Source organism: Corvus kubaryi, unplaced genomic scaffold (assembly GCF_017639235.1).
Source record: "Corvus kubaryi isolate FWS band 111438036 unplaced genomic scaffold, C.kubaryi_AGA036_p1.0 65241, whole genome shotgun sequence".
Classification (NCBI taxonomy): Eukaryota; Metazoa; Chordata; class Aves; order Passeriformes; family Corvidae; genus Corvus; species Corvus kubaryi.
The window spans coordinates 27,784-51,862 of record NW_024581860.1 but is presented as its reverse complement, the minus strand read 5'-3'; the positions used below and the strand labels follow the sequence as shown (position 1 = coordinate 51,862).

Here is a 24,079-nt window from a genome sequence, read left to right as displayed (position 1 = left end):
TAGATTTTTCATGAGAAGGTTTATTTATTTATTTATTTTTGGCTCGTTGCTCCACAAAACACATTTACTCAGTCACATACAAAATACATTTATCCAGTTTCTTTAAAACAAACAAAATAACCTCTCCTCTCCATCTGGCCCCTCTCTCTGCTCCTTTCTAGCCTGGTCTGCTTCCCTATTCCTCGCAATATGGAACATGACAGGGTATTTTCAATGCTATTTTTGTCCGTTGTGTCATAGCTTATATTTAAAATAGCATTTAAATCTGCCAAGTAGTGCGGTGTTTTAAACTGCTGTCAGACTGAATTTCTCCTCCTACATACCGCAGATTTCAGCTACGACTTAAAGACAGCTGAGGGAAGCTTTTGAGGAAGGGGGGAGGTGGAGGTGGTTTGGGACCAGATTGTCTGCAGGTGTGAGGACAGTCAAAGGATATTAATAGGGTAAAGGGATGCTGGAAGGGGGGGACACAGACCCAAAGAAAACCAGGGAAGGTGCATATGGGAATGAATTTGCCTTCCCAAAGGAAGCTCTTGCATGGGACAAAAGGCTGTGATGGTTGGACCAGGAGGCTGCACCCAGCTGTGGAAATGGGGGAATCTCTGGTCTAAGGGTGAAATGAGAGATGCCCAAAAAGGGGTATTTGCTCTGCGTTTGGGGTTCACCTTTCAGGTCCCAAAACCAGGGTCAGTTGAACCTTTGGTAAGGACAGCCCTAAGGCAGAGGAGGAGGTTGTGCTGCCTTGCTTGCATTGGGGTTTATTCCCTCTTTCTTCATCATTTAATTTTTGGGACGTGGCTGACGTCTGAAAAGCCCTGAGGTGAAGGGGTACGATCATTGTCCATGGTCATGGGAAAGGGCCCATTCCCCCTCTTTACGCTTTTGGGGATCTAAAAGTCAGCTGCTCCCTTCCTTCCCCGCCATGAATAAACATCACAGCCATCCCCAGCAGAGCTGGCTTGTTTGCAATCACACTAGAAACCTCAGCCCAACCTTTCCCAGGCAAACCCTCAGCCAGTTCAAACCTTCATGACCCCTCTGAAATCATCTTCCACTGAAGGACATGCTCCAGATATGGATTTTCTCTCCCATCTGAGCCCAAACCACCTTTGTTTCGTATGTTCAGTCTTCAGCCCTTTACTTTAGGTATTCCCTTGGTTCCTTGTTGTCCCTTTCACATTTCCCCATCGATCCGTGGGCACATCCCAGCAGCGTGATGGGTCCTGAGTGGCACCTCCCACCCTCTCCCCATTGCTCTGCTCTGCTCCAGGAGCACCCTGCCTTGCATGTCCGTGTCATAAGAGGATGCACCACGTCACTGCTCCCAGTCGCTGGCACACGAACAGCACAGGGATGCCCAGGCTGTGGTCCCTGTCACTTCGGCTGCCCCCGCTTTCCTTCCTTCCCTTTCTGGCTGCTCATGTCTCTGCTGGGCTCGGCTTGGCAGCCTGCATGGGAATTGTGGGTACCACAGCGAGGGCCAATGGAGCTGGGAGCGTCCCCACACCGAGCCTGGCAGGCACCTGCAGCCCCACCCCGCTGCAGAGGAGTTTGGTGTCTGTTCTTCCCCAGATCATTTTTGGCTGCAGTGGAGATCTGGCACAGCCCCACCAGAGCAGCTGATGTTCAGGAGGGGTCTCCCCCAGCCCCTCGCTCAGTCCTGCACCTGTCCCAATGCCGATGGGACCCATGCCAGATCCTGATGGCTGCTTGATCTTCCAGGATGTCTGGAGGGATGGGTATTCCATAGGGTGCCCCCAGCCTGCAGGTGACCCCACTTTCCAAAGAAGGTTTGGGTTTCTCTCCTGCAGCTGTCCAAGGTTCATTTCTTGCTCTGTCTCTGTTGGTGTCTCACCCTCTCCTGGGACACGTGTGCCTGCCATTGAAATCTCCTACCCATCCTCTTCTGTCAACACCACCTAAGGAAGGGACAGACTGAAAATTTAGCAATGTGTCCTCTGTGTCAGTAACTCCCCCTCGTCATCTCCTGAGCGGCACAGAGATCTTCTCTCCCATCTTCTCCCTGTTCCACAGGCAGACTTCCTCTCCCCCCTCTCGCCCTTCACCGTTTCCCCTTCTGCCTGGAGTTTTCTATTGCTCACCCTTGTTCCCAGAGGGAGAGGTGACCCTTCTCACAACTCCTTGTCGTGTCATGCAGTGCCACAACCCTTGACACATCCCTGTGCCGGCCCCAAAACCAGCTCTGCCACCCTGGGGCCAGGATGGCAGAGGCATCGCTGTTACACCCCTCAGCTTTCTGGGCTGAGACAGGACCAGCATCAGTATCTCTTCCTTTGGGATCACCTCCTGCCTCCAGTTCGGTCCCATTCTCTAGCTCAGTTCAGCGCAGGATGAGGCACCGTGGGTGGGGGTGCCTGGTTGGGTTTGGTTATTTATTCCCCAAAAAGGCAAGGCTAGGGAAGGGGTACGGCTGGCTCCACGATTACATCGTGGCGCGTTAATCAGCCGCATTAAAATTCCGAGACAGCTCCTGCCAAAGTGGCTGCGCGCCGTGCAAGGTGGCTGGGAAACGCCGGGAGCCGTGACAGGCAGGCGCAGGCAGACAAAGAGCTCGCTCCGTCACTCCGGGTCTGCTCCGGGAGGAGAAAACCAACACACGCACACACCCCGCTCCACACCAGCACTCAGCCCGCGCCGCCCGGCCGCACGGATGCCACCAGAAAGCCCAAAGCGAGCAAGCGTGCAATGGCCAGCGAGCCTGCCAGCATCCCAGCACCATCCCAGGGGATGTCTAGGCTGGATGAGCATCCTGCCTGACCCCATGGAGATGGGTGGTACCCGCCACGGGGGACTGGGATGTCACGGTGGAGGGGACCACTCGCTGTTCAGCCCCCGCCATCCCATCCCTGCATGCGTGGGGAGCGAGTGTCCCCGCAGGGTGTGAGCCCCCAGGGCGAGGGCCCCCCAGGCCGTGTCGCCCCTCCGGAGCCCCTGCCAGCTGTAGTAATGCGTTTTGCCACAGGGTGCCACTATGGCAAAGCTGTAAGGCCGCCGGGCCCGCAGCCCCGTTGTGTAAGGATACCTGGCGTTACCCACGTTACTCGCGGTTTCCTTCTTGCCCTCCGCTCCCATCTCCCCTCATCCACCCCGCAGGGAAACTGCGGCAAGAGCCCCCCAGATATTCATCCGAAGGGGACAGTGCTGCCGGGTGACCCCTGGACTGGGGAAGGGATGCTGCCACCTGCTCTGAGGTGTCCTGAGAGTGACACAGAGGAGACTGACATGGCAACACTGGGATGGCATTGCTCTGTCTCCCCCAGACCTGGCCAGGAGGAGAGATTTTGGGGGCTTTGTGGAACCTTGTGCCGTGACAGTGAGTGAGTGGGATGCTGTGTAACACAGATGTCCAGGAACAATACTCCAGCCATGCTCCTCTCCTGCATTTGGTGTGCTGGGCTCTGGGGATGCAACTCCCTGACAAAAGGGGTCCAGCTCCATTGCTGGGGAGCAAGCAAAGGGCCTGGCAAGGCTACAGCCACTCATCTCCTCCAGCTTTTCTCCAAGGATGGATCTGGCCAGCCCTGTCCTTCTGCACCTGGGCCTGTGAACTGCCTGAGAGAAAGGGCATGCTGCAGCTGGGGCACCCCATCCCATCCCATCCCATCCCGACACCCTGTAGGAGTGAGCAGGTTGGGTCCCATGCCCTGAGTTTCTCTTCTCCTGGCACACTCCAGTCCCTTCCCTGCCTCTCCCCAGGGAAGAGGAGATGCCACGGGGGAGCTCAGACCTGCACCCACAGCAGCATCCCAGCAGAGCCACACGAGGGGAATGGCATGGCTCACCTAGGAAACAGAGCTGATGAGAGACATGCAGGATCAGGCCACGAACCTGAGATTTTTTAGGGTGAAAAGTGCTCTGCAAATGGCAGGCAGTGGGATCCTGCGTGCTGCATCCGCCGCGGGCGGAGAGAGAAAGAAGATTCTCTTCTTCCCTCGCTAATAAAGTCTGGCTGAAATGACACAGTATAATCAGTGTTTACCTGGGAGTTTACATATGGTTTGTTGTAATTATAGTTTCAATTCCTGCTTTTGCTTTTTTTTTTATTTTTTTTTTCCTAACATCTATTTTTCAATCAGTAAAAGTAAATACTATTTTCAGCCCAATGTAATTCTTCCACTCCCGTGGCCACAAACACAGCGAGGAGAGCGATTCCATTTGCGCGCTGTGCAATTGAGCAGAGAGAGGAGCCCGGCGGCTGCGGAGCATCAGCGAAGCCACGGCCGAGCAGGGACCTGGGGACATGGGGACGAGCCTCCCCTCCCCACCACAACTCCCCCAGGGCCTCCACCCCACCTGGCAGGGCTACCTTTGCTGGTAAAGATCAGCACCAGGCCCAGACGTTGCTTCTCATCACATTGGCATCGTTAAAACCCCAAAGCTGCCTGGTCGGAGGCAGTGGGGAAGGGATAAGAGCCATTAGGGGAAGCATCATTTATTTCAGGGCTGGCAAAGCTTTGTTCCAGCTTGGGGATTGAGTTGGCACTAAAGGCACCGTGATCCCCAAGATTTAATTTCCCCCCCCCCCGATTTTTATGTGTGTGATTTATAACAAATCAAGGATGCTGGTGTCAGGTCCCCTTCTTCACCCAACTATTGTCACACACACATGCTGATTAAAACCACCCGGCCCCCGCCGGTTCCTCCTTGTCCATCCATCAGCCGCTCCGGGGACAAACTTAGACATCCCACTCCTAGCCCACACCTGCATCCCTGCGTGTTCTGACACCCTGGGTTTTAAACCAATATTGGGTATTAATTTGGTGTGCACATACCCACATTTAAATATATAAAAACGGGTGTATTTATTTATGCCATGCACCCAAATCCCTGTAAAAATAATTGGGAGCTTTGTCTCAAGGAGGAATTGGGAGTTATTGGGATGCAGAACAAACACGTTGCCCTAGAGACACACACAGTGTTTCTGCCTCGGCCACTCCAGTTGAATATTTGCCGGTTCAGGCACGGTTGGAACTCGGTGCCAAGGCAGAGCCGCTGCCCGAGGCCGGTGGGCAGCTGGGCAATGCTGTCCAAAAGGGGATCAAGAAAGGACCCTTCTCCTGCCTGGATGGTCTCAGCCCCTCAGGGGAGTCAAGCAGAGGCCAGAAGCCTTGCCTGCACCCCAGCATCCCCATCATCCTCATTTTGGGGTTAAAAAATAGGTGATGAGGATGCTTCTCCTAGAGCTCTGCCTTTGACCTCCACTCTCCTACATGCCCTGCTCCCCACCAGGGGAATTACTGGTGTTCTTTACTGCCTTGAAGAAGGGCCGTTTTCTCCCCAGATGCACATGTTACCCTTCTGAATATCCCTGGGAGCAAAGGGGAATGTTTCAGCAAGGGTTTTCAGAGGGGGCTCTTGCCCCCCAAGGCCCCAGGACGGCAGGCAGGGAGTTGGGGCTGGGGCTGTGCAGGAGCAGAGCCACCCCACAGCAGCCGGGGCTCCCCGTGCCTTTGGAGAGCGGCTGCACCAAAAAATGCCTGTCCCAAAGCATGGGCAGCTTTGGCCGATTAATTCAAGGGGTGCTGAGTCTGGGTTTTCCAAAATAGGAGGAAGGAGGGGGAATATTCACCAGGTCAAGAAAAGCATCCTTCTCCCGCCACTGCCTGACACTGAAAAGAAAATTAAAACCCAAGCAGTTTTTTTTTAAAAAATACAATAAAATTGTTTTATTTCTCACTTCCACAAAAAACCCGAAAAAAGCTGTTCTCACCAATCCCAAACACGAATATATTTTCTTAGTATGTTTCTTAAAAGTCTACCACACTCAACCTTTTTCCCCCAAATTAAGAATGAGCTGGTTTAAACTCTCACCCAAAATATTTATTGCGAGGAACAAAGATATTGGAATCGTCTCCAGCGTTGGATTTCAATTCTCCCTTTCAGGCTTTTATCTTTTCAATCCAAATTTCAGTGACAATAATCCGATTTTGATTGACATTAAAATTATTTATTGTCACATTGTAGCTGTTTAATAAATTGTGCCTGCTTTATTTTTTGGCTTATAAATACTGTATCTTTACTACCTTGGTACTTAATTCAGGGAAGAAACCACTTCTGAAGGCAGGCAGCAATAGTCTTAGCTCAGGCAAGATATAAAAATGCCTTTTTAAACACATGAACCTGAGGAAAGAGCTGATTCCACCTTTTTACTAATTTATATATTTTAAGTCTCTCTGGTTTATACAATTTTGCTTTATTTTCCAGTGGTAAAATATGCTTCTGTGAGCTACGTGCAAAACAAAGATTATTTTAATCTCCTTTCAGATACAGAATAATTATTTGTCAGTAACACTTAAAAAAATTAGGAAAACAATTCATGACACTTTCATGATCTAGATTTGAGAGATTTTTCACCATTCTGGGAGTGAGTTCATAAAAAAAAAAAAAAAAAGAAAGAAAAAAAAACAAAGCCAGGCGACATCCATTTCAGAGTGCCATTTAAATCTGGGTCGCGTTGCAAATGATTTTCTTTTTTTTTTTTTTTTTTTAATTTCCACAAATTACTGAAAGTTAAAAGAACCATCAGCTCATTTTACTATTAAAAAAAAAAAAAAAAAGAGAGAGAGAGAAAGAGAGAGAGAAAATTAAAATATAACATGGAAAAATGTAGCCCTTGTAGAATAAACCTAAAGTGGCTCCTTTGCAGAAATATTTCCCTGGGTGAAAGATTTCAAGCCTGTGTCCCACAGATTTTTTTTTAGCAGGGGGGCCCTGCCTTTTTATGCTGGATAGCAGGGGGTTGCCGAGGGGTGCTGGAGGATGCCAGTGCCCCAGCGATGTTCTAGGGACACGACATCTCCTTCTTCCACCTGCAGCGGGCAGAGGAGGCTGTTTGCCCACTGCCTGAATGCCCTGGAAACCCTTTCTGGGGGGAGCCTGTTGGCAGATAAAGGAGGTATCAGCCAGGGGAGAGCGGGTTTGTCCCCTGTGACTGTGCAAATGGGAGTGGAGGCACTGGGACCCCAGTTGGGCTCGTGGGACCAAGGGAGGGATGCAGGGCAAGGCAGGGAGCAAGGATGCTCTGCAGGATTCAGTCTTGGGCACCCCCTGCGCTCAGTTCCCAATGCACAGACCCAGCGCTGCCCCTTAAAACTATCCCAAATCTACACCTTAAATCTACATGGGTTCGGTCCCAGCTCCATTGCTGATGCTGCTATTTCAGGGCAGTGTTAGGGTCCCGTGGAGAGCCCCCAGGGAAAGGCAAGGCCTTTCCTGCAGGGACACGGGCTGGCCTTGGGGACACAGACTCTCAGCCAGTGCCAGAAGGACAGTGGGGCTGCCCTGGGTCTCGCTGCTGATCTTCTGTGCTGCCTCTCCCAGTGCCAGGCGGCCGCAATGGCTCTGGCAGCCACATTTGTTTACGGGCTGAATTTGTATTAAAATGGTTCATTATTTTCCTGACTGGCAGGTTTCCAGGGTCCGTGCTAGTTAATAATTGCTGCCAATTAAACCTTCGCAAAATATGCATTGTGGGGACGGGGATGGGGGGGGAAACAACACGCGAGGATTTCTGCCGAGCCCACGGATGGCTCGTGCTGCCGCGGAGGAGCCCCGTGGTGGCTTGGGGATGCGGTGCTCTATCACTGCTTGCCATGGGAACCTTCCAGGGATGGGGCAGCTGAGCCCCCTGAGATGGGGATCCTTGCAGGGCGGTCACTGAAAAGGGGTTTGTCCCTTTATGGGGCAAAATTTGCAGCTGGTGGAGGGAACAGAGTAGGATCGATCCAGGTGGCCCCCTTGACCTCGCAGGAAGCAGCCTGCCCATCCCGAGCCCTGACCTGCCCGCTCACCCTGTGGATGGGTGATCCCAGGGTGGGCAGCCAGGGCTCGGGACATTGCCCCAACCCTGGGCATCCCACTGCAGCTTCCAGAAGGTTTATTTTCAAAGAACAGATCCCTCTTTTCCTGCCTTTCCACTTGTTCCCTTCCTCTGCTGGAACACCCTCTGTCTCTGCAGGCCAGCAGAGCATCGCCTCTGAATTCCACCCCGCTCCCGCTCTGATTCCAGCTCCAGGCACAGCCTGGAAATAAAGCTTTTCTCAGGGGTGAAGCACAAGCAAACCCCCGTGGTCCAAAACCCACCTGGGGGTGCCCAGCTCCTTCCACCTGTGACCTCGAGTGTCTTTTACAAGCCATAAAGACGTGAGCACATTTCCCGACCACCGCTTGAAAAGCAGCCAAAGAACAGGAATAAAGAATCATTACTTAGTGAATGCTCGCCCCACTCTTTGAAGCTGGGAAGCTCGGCAGAAAGGCTGGGTGTTCAGGCAGGCTGTGGCTATGGGAAGGCTGGGGGGAATGTTTCTCGGATGCTAAAATCGCTGAGAGAGATGCAGGAGTGGGACTGCGTTCGTGGGAAGGACGGCTGACGGGGAACCGCTGCCTTTCAGAAAGGCAAATAATCGCAGCCTAGGTTAGCTCTTCTGTCGAGAGAATAATTGTGCTTCTAAAGGCTCTGATATGATGAGCAGCACTGCTTTGAAATCGAAATAAATACATAAATAAATCAGGGATCTTGGACTGATTAAGGCAATTGCTTCCCTTGCTTTTGCAACCCCTTTGGGTCCTGGTTCCCAGAGCCAATTACATATTTAAAAAGTTTCTCTCTGGAAAAAAAAAAGAGGACTTGCAACTCTAAAATAAAGTTTCTTTGTGCTTGCCTAATGAACAGCAAGGGCCAGGGCAGTTTACAGTTATTAATTGGTTTTAAATGGCTCCAGCTCTGTCTTGAAGCATCTTTTTGAGCTGGCCACAATATGTCTGTGCCCTCCTGACTGCACCACACGGGGTCAGGGCATGCCGGGCATGGCTGGCCCAGGCCCCTTTATGTGGGTGAGCAGCCAGCTCACCTCCCCTGTGGCCTCTCCTCCTTCTCCACCCCATGGTCAGTCCTACAAAGCCCCCCAGGACCTGCCGAGCTCCCCCTGCTTCAGACAGGGTACGGATGCAGCCGATGGGGAGATGAGCCAGGAAGATGCTGAGGGTGCTCAGCCATTACTTTTCCAAATGAATTCACAATTTCTCCAGCTCTCTGCTCCCTCCTGTATGACTATGGGGGAGATTTTCTTTGCCACCCACTCCCCACTTTATCCCCCACCTTGGCACACTGCAAACCCCTCCTTGCCACCCAAACCTCAGCTTATTTCTAGGCTCCACATGGCCACGACATGTGGGAGCTCAGCAGCCGGCACGAGCCCAGGGACTGCCTAAGCTTCTCTTGGCACACCACACCTCACACCACCGTGCACCTCCAGGCACCGAGCAGGCAGAGAAAAGGCTCTATTCCTCACCCAAAAAACTCCCAGGGGGGTTAATTCAGCAAACAGCCTCCTTGCCGTGAGGATAGGTGAAATAAATCTTTCTCCCAGCCCAGGGAAATGCAGAAACATCACCCCTAAAGGGAGGCAGGGCTTGAGCCATGGGCCTCCTTGAATGTCTTCTCCCTGTAAACATGCATTATTGATAGCAGAAATTATGTTGGATTGGGTTTGGGATGTAAGGAAACGCTGGAGAATATTGATATTTTCCCGAGTTGCTTCCAAACCTATTCTTGGCCTTGAACGCGTTGCGTATGTCATCTCCAATGAACAGTTTTAAGCTTTAATTCAAAAAATAGCATGATGTTTATAATACTATATAAGGTTTTCTCCTGGCTGTACGCACGGGATTATATATGTGTCGGTGTGTGGGTGCGGATGTGTGTGCAGGGATGTAATGAGACAAACAGCTCAATCTGGAGCCGGTGGGGAGGAGGAGCTGCACACGCAGCCCCGAGCAGCAGCTGGTTCCCTTTGGTACCAATTCGGTTTCTTTTCTAGCAGCCGTCAGAGTTGTCTGAACAAACAGGTTATCATCGGGACCGATCCGTAGATAAACAGGCGGTGCTGTTGTAGGTGCAGGAATACACCTGGGGGTGTGTGGGGAGGTTTATTCTCCAGCTGTTGAATGCTGGAGATGGGCTGGTGCATGACAAGATGCCAGACGCTTTTCAGCACATCAAATCCGCATCTCAGCACTTTTCACGGCGCGGAGAGGAAACAGTAATTAAGCGACAGGACTTACACCACTTCCGCGCCGGAGTCTCGCTGCATCCCTTTCAGCCCCGTGCACGTGTGTGCCGGCGGGCCCCACTATTCCAGGTGCAGCCTCACCCCTTCTTAAGCACGGTCCTGATGGTTTTTTTTTTATAACAGATAAATTATTCAGCAGAAAAAGTGTTTCCCCCATTCGGGGATTTTCCTGCTAACACCTTATTGGTCATTTCTGTTGGTCCCTGCCCAGCTCCACTGGTTTTGTAAAATGCTCTGGAATAAGACTGGGAATAGCAGTGTGTGGGAAGGAGAAAGGTTTTTATCTGCATGGGGTCTTCCATCTCCAGCTCTGTTTCTATGGATATCTGAATGGAGTTTATATTTATCTCTCCCATTTGAGCCATGTGTGCAACTTTGGAGGAGAAGGAGGAGGCCAAGAGCAGAGCTGCCCTGCTGCTGGCTCTGCTGAACCCTGACTCCTTTTGGTCAGCGGTGAGAGCATCGCCCAGGTGGTCAAACTCAGCCAAAATGTCACTAAGGCAAGCGGAAGCTGCAGAAATACTTGAGCTAGAGCTTAACACAGCAGCAGGCACTCTCTCCAGCAGGGAAGCGGCCCCTCTGCCACTCCCAGACACCGGTCAGGGATGGCAGGGTAGGAGCATCACTCCTGGTCCCCAGTCACCGGTCCCCAGTCCCTCATGCAGCTGCCCTGTAAATGACCAAATTTCTCAGGAGCGAGGGATTTTCCATCTGTCACAGTGTCCTTTGCTGTCAGGAGAGAAGTCGGCACAGCCCTGGTGCCGGGGGGAGCATGCCGGGTGCCGGAGCAGGTAGGAGTGGGAAGGCAAGCACATGACTTGGCCTGGCCCCGGCGCACCAGCTCCCAGAGCATTACCATGATGGCTCCATCATTAATTGATCAATCACTGGATGACAGTTAATTAAGTAGAAAATAAAGCTGCTCTGCCCAGCCTGGCATTAGTAGGCAGCGGCATTAAGATTTCTGGAGTACAAGGGGGAAATTAAAAAACAAAGGCACAGCTGGAGGAATAACCCCATCGCTGGTGGCTGGGGGTGGCAGCCTGGCATGATGTTCCCTGGGTCGGGATGTGCAGGCAGCCCCTGCACGGCAGCGATGGCCGGTTCTTGGCTTCTCCCCTTCCCAAGAAACTGGATCTCACCTGCTGCCCTCCAGTCATAACCCCCATTATCCATGTTCCCCTTTCTCGACAGCTCTGGTGCTGCTACCCAGGCACTGGCCACTGGCCACCAGAGCCTCACCAGCACACAGATCTGCAAAGGGGCTTTTCCTTTCACTCCTGTTTTCCCATCTCTCCATCCTGCCTTATGAGCTAACCCACAGACAGGGCAGGAAAAGAGAGAAAGCCAGATAGAAAGCATCCTCCTGCCCCCCGTCTCATGTGCCCAGGATTGTCTTGATATGAAAAATTATGGTTTTTGTTAAAAACTATTACTAATGAGGCGTCTTTCCTGCCCTTAATTGTTGCCAAGGCGATGACCCCAGCCAGCCATCTTTAATTAACTTAGACTAGATCTCCTGAAATGAGTTCCTCGGGTAAATTACTCACCACAGCTTTCAGGCACGGAGCCGTGTTTGCCAAGGCCACCCTCTCCGGCATGCTGCCACAGCCACCGGCAGAGGTGATGGCACAGGCTGGTGTCCCCACCGCTGCCTCCCCTTGCCACCACCGTTCGGCAATCCCAAAGCCACTTGGTAGAAACTCAGAGTCATATGGGGACGAGGCCGGAGTGACTGATGCCTGACCACAGGGAACGGGATGAATGCGGGTTTCTCCATAAAATTGGAATTCACCCTGGCTGCTGGCTTCTCCCATCACAGGGGCTGTGGGACCGGCCGCACGGTGGCTGGCACCTCTCCAAGCGAAAATCACATTTCCTGCCTGACAGATAACGTCGGTCAAGAGAATGCCAAGGACGATTCCTGAAAATGCCATAATTGTTTTAATCTGATGGCGGATAAAAGATAATGATGCTAACAATATTTAAACGTAATTATAGTTTCCTGCGGCTGTTGGGCTCTCTGAATCGTCTCCACTCAAGTGGCTTTGTTTACAAGCGGCTCCAATAAGGCAGGGCCCATTCTGCTCCTCTATCTCCTTCACACCTGCACCTCCATCAAGGCAGGGGGTGGACACATGCCAGGGGGCTGGATCTCCTCAGGGACCAGTGCTGGCCAACTCTGCAGCCCCTCTGGGTTCTACTGTTTCGGGCCCACCATCATCCATCCTCTGTCTCTTGGGATGTGATGCCTGTCTTGGAAAAATGACTGGGATGCTTGGACCGTGGCAACTGCCAGAAGAGAGGGATCTGTTTGGGGAGTTTTAGGGACAGGTGGTAGAAGTAAATCCCCCCCACCAGGGCAGGGGAGGCATATGGTGGCTTGTTTCTACCAGTCACTCGTGTCAGGGCTGTGGCCCCCTATAGTCCTCAGATCCCATCCTCAATTCCCCTCCAAGGTGAACTCCCCAGCACCTACATAAAACAAAAAAGCAGGACAAAGGGAATTTTTAGGAATGATTTGCCAATAGTAAACCAATAAAAAGCACCAGAGGTGGATGTCTGGGGGCTTGCAATCTGCAGGAGAAGAAAATGGAGGGAGAGGAAAATGGGATGAATCCTACGTGGAAGATTCTCCCACACTGGATACTGTTACCACCACCTCAAAGAAAATCCCCCAGTCTTTTGGGGGCCTGGATGCCCTGGTGGCCCCAACAGCAGAAGGAGAGGTTGCAAAACAGCTTGATCAAGTGCACAGAAAAAAGTAGTGAGAAAAGATGGGATTTAGGCGAGGCTTTTAGAAGAAGTTAAATATGAAATGGCTATTTCAGTAGCTGCAGTTTAGCCTCCTGTGTGAATCGGTCTTTGTAAATAGGAATGGAGGATAGCCAACTTCCCCAAAAGGGCTCTACGGGGGGTCCGGAAAACCACAACGTCCTGAGTTTAATGGGGAAAACAGATAGAAATGGTAACAAAGAATGGGGAGAAACAGCAATAAACCTGATTGTTTGGTAAATAAGACCAAGCCTGTTGCCGAGAAGGGAAGTTTGAAAAGCAGCTGGGGAATGAATAACCGGTTAAAAGTTAGGAGACAAAGTGGCATAACAAACCCGAGGGGTTCCCAGCTCAGAGCGGTCGGTGCCGGAGCCCCCGCAGCAGGCAGGAGTGCGAGCCTTCGGAAGTGCCAGGGAGGAGGGAGGAAGTAGCAACAGGACAATATCCATTGCTGCCCCAACATGATGAAATCTGGCACTGTGCAGAAGGCTGTGGAAGGGTCTCATCGTGGTAATGAACCTGGCCTTCAAATGAAGGAGGAATTCAGTGTTGAGCACAGAGAAAATAAATCCATTACCTACATGACAATGAAACAGCTACTTCCATGGAGGGAGGGTGCTCCAAGACATGGATATTGAAAAGATTAGCCTGGTCACTGGCAAGAGTCAAGAGCCACATGGCATGTCAGGAATGACTCAAGATAGACCAGAGAAGAGGGCAGAGATAGGTGAGGAGCAGGCTCACCCTGTGCCGTGTGGGTCCCTGCCTCACTGAGGGCATCCCACGACGACTGGGGAGGCAGCAGGGCAGGGCGAGGAGGCATCTTGGAGTTGTGCAATAGCTGCTGCCCGAGGAGGAATTAAAGAGTCCAGCCTGCAGAAAGAGGGGCTCGGATGCTCCAGCTGCCTGGCTTCCCGGTCCTGCCTGGCACAGGAAGCTGCTTCGGCAGTGACCAAAAGTTTGGAGGGGTTGGAAAAGTAATCGGGGAGAGCATAGATGTGCCTGGCTGCTGGAAAGGCAATGAACGCGCTGGGGCTGAGGGCTCTGCAGAAAGCAGGGCAAGAGCAGGCGAGAGAGTGCCCCCTCCCTGTCACTGTCCTGTGCCCTGGCCTGGCCTGAGACAGCCCTGGGGACGGAGTGAGTCATCTCCGGACCTGACATGGGTTTGGGCGTGGCCCGGGATCCTCCACTTGTCCTTGGAGCATCTCTGCCCTCCAGAGCCGGGCATGAACCTCGGTAGGGGACTGTTTTGCTGTAGCACCAGGAAGGATCTCCTGGCTCCCAAAATGAGCCTCCAGGTTTCCCAGCGTCTCGCCCCCACCCCGCCGGGACGGATTCTCACCAGTTACCCCGTTCTCCTTGGAAATGCACGCGAGACACGCAGGGAGAGGTCTTTACAGGACGCGCATCACAGCGATGAGTGCCCACCCTTTTCGCCCTTGCAGGACCTAGACGCGAATGGCGGGGGTGGGTCCCGGGGAAGTCCGGCCCCTGCCCTCTCCCGGCCCCGCAGCCCACGGCCACAGCCAGGAGCCCGCGGCCGTGGCCACGCGTGGCCGGCGCAGCGCGTCTCCACGGGCTCGGCGCAGCCCCGATGGGGCGCGTTGACATCTGTAACCAACACGCCAGCTCCGGCAAAGGCAGGGCTGCCCGGCCAGGCGGAAAATTAACACTGACATTGAGTTTAATTAAACAAAACAACCAGGCTGCGAGCTGGAGCGGGGACGTGGCGGCAGCTGGAGGAGCCGGGCTGGGCGCGGTTCGGGACCGACACCCGTCGCCGCCCCGCCGGGATGAGTCCACGTCGGCCGCTCGGAGCCCGGCGTGGCTCGGGAAGCCGAGGCTGGACGGGCGGCCCGGCTTCCCCGCCGACACTGCCGGCCAGGGCCGGGAAACAGCATTTTTCTTCCCCGTTTTGCCGTCTCTTTACAAAAAGATGCACGGGACGCAGCACGACGGCGGAGGCCCACGCGCGTCCCTGCCCCGGCGTAGAGCAGGACGGGTGCCCGGCGGTCTGAGGCGCGGGGGAGAGGCGAGGGACACTCCAAGGGGCGGATTTCGTTGAGGGGGATTTGGGGAGATGCAGACCGACTGACAGCCACCCCCTCACGGGATGCGGCCCCGCACCTGTCCCCGGCCCTACCCACAAGAGGTGGGAAACGGTCTGATCCGGGCAGGGAGACCCCGACAGAGCATTTCCCGGCCAGCTGCTCCCCGGCGGGCACCAGTCGCACCAGTAGCACCAGTGGCACTGGCGCTTGCCATGCCTGGACATCGGAGCTCCGGGCAGCGCCGGCAAAGGGGAAGCCGTGCCCGGAGGAACCGTGGTTTTACGCCGCTCGGCTCCGAGATTGGTCGTACGAGGCAGAGCCGCCCTGCCCGCTGCCCTCTGCCCGCTGCCCGCCGCTGCCCGCCGCTCGCACCGCAAGTTCCTCCGCGGAAGAGCTGAAAATAGCGCGCAGCCCAGCGCAAGGCGAGCATGGGGCGGCCTCCGATAGCCCCCGACAGCCGCAGCGCTGGTGTCGGGTGTTTGGGGCTGTTTCTGTCTGATCCCCCACAACCCTCTGCCCCTCCGGGAGCTCCCTCCAGCATCAAAGACCCTCGTGTTCCATCCAGCCCGCTGCGTTCAGGTCCTGGAAGCTAAGGGCTGATCCCCCTGCCGTCGGCCTCCTCCTCCCAGTACCCAGTCCATAGCTTTGGGGCTTTTAGTCTGGTCATTTTATTTTATTTTATTTCACTTTTTTTTTTTTTCGGGGGGGGTGGGGGGTGGGGTGGGGTGTGAAATGTCGGCTTTGAAGGATATTTGTAATAACATAACCAGCAAAATGAATGTCATATTTTTGCTCCAATGAATTGGATTTCCTGAAATATTGTCTCCGTAATGATGCCTTTAGGCTCCTCTGGATTAGATAACTCTCCAACCACATCAAGAAGGCTAATTATCCCAAAGCCACTTTGCCGGCGTTTCCACATCTATTTCACACACCTATGTATGTCTATATTCAGAGACACGGCACTCTCACGAGCCAGCCGGGGCTGCCGCTTTGCGGGGCGGCGCACGGCAGGGGACAGGCCGCCCGCGCCCATCGCCCGTCGCGTCCCCGCGCCCGGGGGAGCCCCGTCGAGCAGCCGTGACGACACCGAGCCCGGCTCCCCCGCCAGCCAATCCGCGAGGCCCGAGCGCGCCCGTCAGCCCGCGCTGACCAATGAGGGGCGGGCGGCGCGGCCCCGCCGGGATCCCCTCGACGGCTCGAGGCTCCCGCGGGGCGCTCCGGGACCTCCCCGCCCCGTCGGGAGCTCTGGGGTCGCATCCCCCGGCGAGGGGAGGGGACTGGGAAGGGCTGGGGCAGCGCCAGGTGCCGGGATTGCCCGGTGGGGTTGGGTCACGCTGTCACAACTGGGGGTGTGGGAAGGCGGCGAGACCCTCACGGAGCGGTGGAGGCGCGAGGAGCAGAGACCCAAACAAAGGACGAGGGGTTGCCCCGGTCCCACCGAAAACCCCAGCGCTCCGGGGGGGTGCGGGCGAGGCCGCCCCTTGCACACTTGCGGGCGGAGCCGAGGCAGCCCACGCGTGGGTGCCCCCGCCGCCACCCGCCCCCCCTGCTCCGCCCGGCGCGGCTCTCTGTCCCGGCTCTTTGCTTGGGACGGGGAGTCTGTACTTCGGGATTATTCAGCTCCTGCAAGTTTTTTGTTAGGCGGCCCTGAAAGGCCTCAAAGGCTGGGAACACCATTCTAATTACGGGGAAGCACAGCTTATTTAGAAGATAAAAAGAGACTTGTAGTCTCATAACAGCTTCTTATATCCGTCAAATAAGGATCTCTAATGACGGGGTGAGAGCCAGTGAATGCCTAAAACAAACTAAAAAAAAGGAGTGAAAATAAAGCAGCCAGGGGCTTAAGATATATTAAATTACCCTGATTAGGAATTTAGGCCGTGGCTCGAGTCTGCTGGAGAGGCTGGCGAGGGGGGGGGGACGGAAAGTGCTGCTATTCATTTCTGGGGAGAGGGGTCAGTAGGTCGGAGGAGTTCACAGGGCCTGGCTCTATTCTTATGCTAACAGAGAATACAAGCGCTGGCCTGGAAAATAGAAATGAATTTGCAATAATCCGAGCCCCTCTGTTTGCAAGGCGAGCGGCTCTATAGCTAATTGCAGCCCGGCCTCCCCCGCCTCGTTGCGGACAGTTGTAACGATGCATGGGAGATTAGACCCTGAGGGGCTTGGGGGGGGTGGATTTAAGCCGTCTGCCCCCCTCCCTTCCCTCTGCCCGACGGTGAAATATTCCGGGGCAGGCGCTGGTGTTTGGGCTGGCTCTGCTCGGAGGGAGCGGGGCCAGGCAACTTCTTGAACTTCCCCGAAGCCGCGCAGGGGAGCGGCCGCCGGGCAGAGCGGTGTGCCGGGGGGGTGGGGGGTCGGCCCTGCGCGGCCCCGGGGCCGGCGGGGGCGGGAGAGGGGGAAGGCAGCGTAGGTCCCGGAGACGGGGGACCCCCATTGAGCTGCCGGTGACAAGCAGTAAATCGGGGAAGAATAGCGCATGGAAACGCGCCGTCGGGGCCGCTGGCTGGCCCTACAGCTGCCGCCCCGTCTCGCCGCCGTCAGAGCCACCGTCTCCTCGGTGGCATTCCCGGCTCCCGCCCCATACAGCGACGCCTCCCGCCCCGCACCCGAGCATTCCCTTCCCGCAACAGAGGGGTCCCTCCCGCACCCCGCGGGGTCCCGCCGCTCTCCGCCCCGAGCCCGCCCCGTCGGCTGCTCGGCAGACTCGGCGGCCCCAGACTGTTTCAGGACCCTGGACAGGGGCGGGGCCGCCGTCGGGGCGCGGCGCCGCCGGGTCCCCTCGCGTTCTCCGGCCACGTCCCGACGGGCCGAGGGAGAGGGGTCCTCCCTGGTCCGGCCCGATCTTGGCCTCTCGCCTCCTTTTCCCCACGTTACCGGGCTGGGATCACCCGCCGCGGAGGCCGTCCAGCCCCGGGGCCATGCTGTGGGGACGGGCCACGGTTTGGCACCGGTCGGAGCCCACTCCAACGCAACCACACCCGCCAGCGCGCAGAAATCGTGCATAGGGGACGCAAATGCAGCCGAGGGGCTGTTTAAATGAATATCGAGCGGGTCGGTCAGCCTCCGCCGCCCTCGTCGGCATGCGGGCTGCTCCCGGTGCCGGGGATGATGTGTACTCCCCGCCGTGCCCCGACGGTGAAACGGGGTGGCAGAGACCCGGGGTAGCCCTGCCCGGTCCTAGCGACAAAGAGCTGCCAGAAATACAGCCCTCTTTCGTTAACCGCATTCCCCCTTCTCCTCCTCGCCTGTGGCTGACCCCAAAGCCGGAGCCAGAGATGCCCCGGGCGAGGGCTGTGCCTGGGGTGGGCGGCACGAGACGGTGGCAGCCCCGGACCGAGACCGGGACCGGTTCTGCAGAGCCGGGCTGGACCCTGCGCCCCACACAGCCCTGGCAGCAATTCTGCCGAGCGCTGCAAACTTTGCCCGGCAGCTCAAGGCTGTCCCTGCAGTCCTGATCCTGGAGGCATCGGGTGCAGGGAGATGGAGAGCGGGTTCGGGGGCTGCTGCGGGCCGGGGCCAGGGTTGCCGGGGCAGCCCCGGCGGCCGCAGGTCTCAGGGTCTCCATAAATCACTTTTTCAGACTCTTGAAATTCTCTCACTCGAGACAGAAATTAAAAGGATGATTCCCGTAAGTGGCACACGCCGGACAGAGTCATCCCTGCTCGGCATTGTCCGTGCCACGGGGCTTCTCCCAGAACCTTCGCCTAACACTTTTGTCGTTTTAAAAAGCAGAACCTCCGAATTTTGTCCAGAGTGCTGTTCTGAAAGGCTGCTTAAGCTTAAGAAAATTACATTTCAGGTACATTTGAAAAAAAAAACCAAACCCAAACCCCAAACTTAAAAACACCCCCTATACACAAAATAAACCATACAAATAATAATAATAATAATAATAATAATAATAATGCCAAAACAACGGTGTTTCTAATTTCCAATTGTATATTAAGTCGGTGAAAAAAAGAGGCGGCATTATTTGTAATCATAATCTATTAACTGGGTTTGGGAGAAATTTTCAGCAAAAAAAATTCATTACGGGGCTGCTCTGTGAATTTTCGCTCTCCCGAGGACATACAAGGGAAAGGATATACTCGGGGTTTTAAAAATTATTTTGGAAAACAAATTCGCCGGCGTTTTTATCTCCTCTGTGGTGGGACACGGAGGTGAGCCAGGGCGATTTAATTTCTCAACGCCGGCCGGAGTTTGGGCTCTCCCCTCCCCAAAACACTGGCCGGTCCGGCCCCGCATCCTCTCCCCGCTTTGTCATTCCCGGCCAGAAATAAACCATCGAGGCGGAGAAAAACTGGCTTATTTGCTAGAATAAAAATCGGGCTTATTTACAAGATTTTTTTTTTAAATCTTATTTACTTGGAAGAATGAAAAGTGTGCTTCTTTTCAGGAATGAAAATCGGGTTTATTTGCGAGACCAAAAAGCCGGTTTCTTTGCAGAGCGAGGACCCGCTGCTCTCGGAGGTGTGGGACAGGGGGCTGTGCCGTGTCTCGGGGGCACGCAGAAGAAAGGGCGTGCCTTCCCCGCCGAGTGCCCCCTAAATGGGGCTGGGGTTCATTCCCCAGCGGGTCCCCCCGAGCTGCGAGCGGCCACTGCCAGGGGCGCCGGGGGCCCGCACCCAGCCCCGCATCCAGGGCGCTTCCTCGCTCTCTCACCGCAGATGTGCGGAGATTTGGGGGGGAGGGAGCGAGGCACAAAGGTGCCCGGGAAGTGCCCTCCTTTTCCCGCTGAGGTTGAATTGCCCCACGGATGCGTTTTCCTTGCCCCGAGGCCCGTCGCACACTGTTCGCCTGCCCTCCTCGCAAGGACGGGAGAGCTGTTCCCCCTTCAACGAAAACCCGGAGGGGTGACGGCGGGGCCCTCTGCGGTGCCACCCTCTCCACAGGACGGCCGGCATGGAGGGGCAGCCCGGCCGGGAGGGATCCCCCGTCTCAGCTGCGAGCGAGGGGCGGCTGCCTTTCCCCGCACCCCCCCCGGCCGTGGGCGCGGTGCTCTCCCGTGGCAGGGATGCTCCCCAAGGGTGCCCGGGCTGTGTGCGGACACCCTCCGCTCTGGTGCACACCCGCGTGTGCGGGACACGCACGCACACCCCCGGGTGGTGACCCTCCGGTGTGACACACCCACCCGAGTGGGGACACGCGTGCGGCGCGGGGATGCAACACGCGTGTGCGGGCACGCACAGGGCGGCACACGCAGAGGTCGCGGACACGCCCGTGTCCAGAGACGGACACAGACACCGGGTTCGCACCCGTCGTTTGCAAACGCACCCCCGCAGAACGCACCCCGGCCGCTCCCCGGCTCCGGGAGCCCTCCTATCCTGGGTACCCATTCCCCTGCACCTTCCCTCCCCAAACTGGTCGGCTTTGTCGCTCCTTTTCCCCACTCCACCCAACCCACTCAATTAAGGGCGGCGGCGGGAGCGGGGCAGCAAGGGCGGCAGCTCAGGGCCCCCCCGCCCTCTTCTTTCCCTGCGCAAGGTGAAAGAACACAGAAAAAGGTGAAAGCACAGAAATAGCCCCAAAAGAGCCGCTTCCAAAGAGGTTTGGCTTTATTTGTCCCTGCGTATCCTTGTGCCCTGCAGCCCCGGCCAGGCTGGACGAGCCGGGTGCCCGGCGGGACAGCCCCGGCGGTGGCTCGGCGGGCCGGGGGGTGCGAGGGGGTGATGGGGTCCCACTGCCCGCGGCGGGGGGCGCGGGGAGCCGCAGGTGCTGCTGGCAGGAGAGACCCGCAATGGCTGTTTGGGTGTTGCATTAAAGCACGCTGCAGTGCGCACACTGCGGCCCCTCCCCCCGCAATCTGCCTGTATGCTAATGACATGCAAAGAGACTGATTTGCATGTTTATCTCTGTCAATGGGCAAGCGTGGCGGGCGCGGTAATACGTTTCCCACCGTGGCGTGGAGGCCTCCCCCCACCCCGCGCCCCTCACCGCCCCGCCGGGCCGGGGAGGGTCGGGCAGGGCTCTGCTCCGGCCCCACCGCCCAGCCCTGGCACCAAGGCAGGTACTGCCACAAAATGGCTGCCGGGGGGGGCCCTGCAGCCTCCCGAGCACCCACCTCTGCCCCCCAGCAGTCCCCGGCCCCTCCGCGCCCCCTCCCCGCAAACCCACCTCCGGATTTTGTGCTTAAGCAGCCAATCGGGGGCGCGGTACCCTTCCCCCCTCCATCCCTCCTTTCTCCCTCCATCCCTCCTTTCTCCCTCCATCCCTCCTTTTCCACCCACCATTCCTCCTTCTTCCTCTTCATCCTTCCTTTTTGACCCTGCAGTCCTCCTTCCACTCTATTCTTCCTTCTCTCGACTCCATCCATCTCTTTATCCCACCTCTGTGCCTCCTTTTGCACCCCTCATCCCTCCTTTTCTACCCTTCATCCCTCCTTTTCTACCCTTCATCCCTCCTTTTTCACCCTCCATTTCTTTTCTACCCTTTATCCCTCCTTCTCCCCCTCCATCCTTCCGTCTTTCCTTCTCCCTTTCCGCCCTTCCATCCTCTCCTTCAACTCTCCTAATCCCTCTCCATTCCTTTTTCACCTCCATCCCTCCTTTCCCCCCCACTTCGTCCCGCTTTCCCCAAACCCAGAGTCAAATCTTCACTGTTTCCACGCGCGGGGATATTTTTGATTTCCCACCGACCGCGGGAAAAGTCTTTTCCATCCTTCCAAGGCATTCCGACTCTCGCCCGGGTGCTGAGCCCCCGGCAATTTGTAACCTCTGTGGGTCCGCCGGCACCGTGTGAAGCCCCTGGTGGGCGCAGAGCCGCGGGTGGGTGCCCCGGAGGGGCTCGGCCCTGGTTTCTCTGCTGAGAGGGGCGTGAGGTGTCCACGGGCACTAGTGGGGAGAAGCAGCCGTATGTACATTCACGCCACGGAAGGGACGGACATTGGAGGCACCGGTGCGAGTGTGGGTTTTTTAAATAGCCACCAAAAAAATAAAAAGCGCAGCCTCTCCCCCGACCCCGAAGTGCGCCCACGCCGCTATTTTCAAACACGCATGTGAGAGAGAAGGGCTCTGTTTTGGGGAGTGGCGAGTGCTCTGTCCCCGCTCTCTGAGAGAGGATGCGGCGACCCCAGCGCACCCTCGGCGGGGACGCGGCACGGTGCGACCTCCCCACACCCCACGGGGCTTTGGGGACAGCTCACGACTGCAATGCCATACAGCGTTATGTGCACTCCATTCTATGGATATGTAAAGAACACATATATTCTTGTGTTCCGCTATCATTTATGGCGCCGTGTTATACTCCACGATGCTGCGTGACGCGATGCGACGTGACAGCCCTCGACCCTCGGCACGGCCCGGCCCCGTCGTTGTCCCCGGGCCGCGGGGCCGCCCCGCCCCGAGGCGCCGGTGAAGGGCGCCCGCGTCGCTGCGCTGGACTAGAGGACGGGTTTCGGGGGATTCCCTCCTGTCTCCCCACCCGGTATCCCAGCTCCCTTCTCAGCCTCTTATCCCCTCCTTTCTTTTCTCACTCCCCCAAATCTTGCTCATTTCCCCGGTGAAGGTGTGTTCTCTCCTTCCGTCCGTTATCGCTATTTTAGCCCCGGGAAGTGGAGGGGCATGTATGTTTATCCCCCCCTCCTTCACCCGAAATTGTCTTAGAGAAAAGTAAAACCAGCCGAAAACTTAAATCTGCCCGAGGACCCCGGACTCGCCCTGTCCCGACCAGTTTATCCCAGCGCTACCCATCCGCAGGTACTGGGAGGGGGTTTATTTGTGGGGTCAGTCAGCACCTCCCTCCATCACCCTATGGCCTCCCCAGCCCCATGTTATCACACCTGTGCAGAGGGAGGTGTGACCCAGCCGGGATGGTGCCGCTGAGCCCCGGCACGGCCTTTGCCCCGAAGCTCCGTCCCGGAGGGCAGGGGGCCCGGAGCTGTCGGTGCTTGGGAGCCCTGGGGGTGCCGGCCCTCAAAGGCCCCCCAGCTCCTCGGTCCGCTCCCCGGGTGGGTGTTCCCCTCTCGAGGGGGCGGAGAGAGGCAGGCCGGGGCAGAGGCAGGTTTGGGAAGGCCACCTCCCCTGGCTTTCCGACTGCCCCCGCCAGGCAGTGTCCCCGCCGCACCCCGGCCGGGGGTGGGTCCGCACGCCCGGGGGAGGTCGGCTCGGGGCTCCTCATCAGCGTGCCCGAGGCAGGGCTGGTTTTGCCAGGAGTGTGTGGGAACCCCTGCAGAGAGACACCCTCCTATCACTCCCCAAAACCTGCCGTGTCATCACGCCCCGAAGCAGAGGCAGCCCCCCAAAAGCAAATGGGGTGTGTGTTCCCTTACCTGAGCGCTGGCCCGGGGGAGCCACGCAGAGCGGGGGGGTTCTGTATCCGGCTCGTTTTCTCCTGCCGTGTCCCGCAGCAGAAACTTCCTCCGGCCGGGGCCGGGGGCGGTGCGGGGGAGCCGGGCTGTGCCGGGGGGGGACCCCGCGGCCGGGGAGAGCCGCACACCCCGGGCCGTGTTTATATGTAGAAAGAAGGGTAATTTGAGTGCTTATACCAAGAACCGGGGTTGTTAAGTTTGCAGGCAGACAGCTAAACGGTGCCAAGTGCGGGCAGGGAGGGGGGTGCGGGGGGGGAGGCTGGGGGTGTGTAAGAAATAAAGAGCAATTGTCAGAAGCGAACAAAAGGCGGAGGATGGAAAGGAGCTGGGAATCCCAGGGCAGAGCCCCTCGGCGTGGACTTGAACTTGGGCTTTGACACCGTCTGCCAGGCGGAGAGCGGCTCCGGGCCGGGCGAGGCGGGCTGCGGGGGGGAGTGACAACAGCCCCGGCAACGCAGAGAGGGGGCATTGCCCCCTCCAAACACCCACCTTTGACGGGGCGGGGGGGGCACTCTACTTCAGGATGAGAGTGATGCGGGGAATAACCCAGACGGGCTGAGACCCGACGGGCTCAGCGCACCTCCCGGTGCAGAGCGGGGCGGCGGCGGGGGGACCCCGTCGGGGATGGCCGGGGCCAGACGGTCGGGGGGGCCGCCCGATTCTCATAGTCTGCGCCCGAGCCTGGATTCTCTGCACGTCCCGGCCGGTCCCCCCTTTGCTACTATTCAGCACTTAATTGAACATTAATGGCAGCTGGGGATGAGGTCATTGGAGCCGGCTTTTCTCACACATTTTTCATGCAAATCCGCTAAACTCTAAACAAATTTGAATAAAACCCCCTTTGTGCAGGC

At 56.6% G+C, this 24,079-nt stretch overlaps 1 long non-coding RNA gene across 1 annotated transcript; it reads right to left on the bottom strand.

Annotated features, from left to right (window-relative positions):
• Positions 1-23,433, bottom strand: LOC121673138. The gene is made up of 2 exons (XR_006019144.1): positions 23,190-23,433; positions 1-1,919 (listed from the first exon to the last, which is right to left on the bottom strand). It is a non-coding gene; the product is annotated as an uncharacterized LOC121673138 (long non-coding RNA).
• Positions 23,434-24,079: the final 646 nt, after the last annotated feature.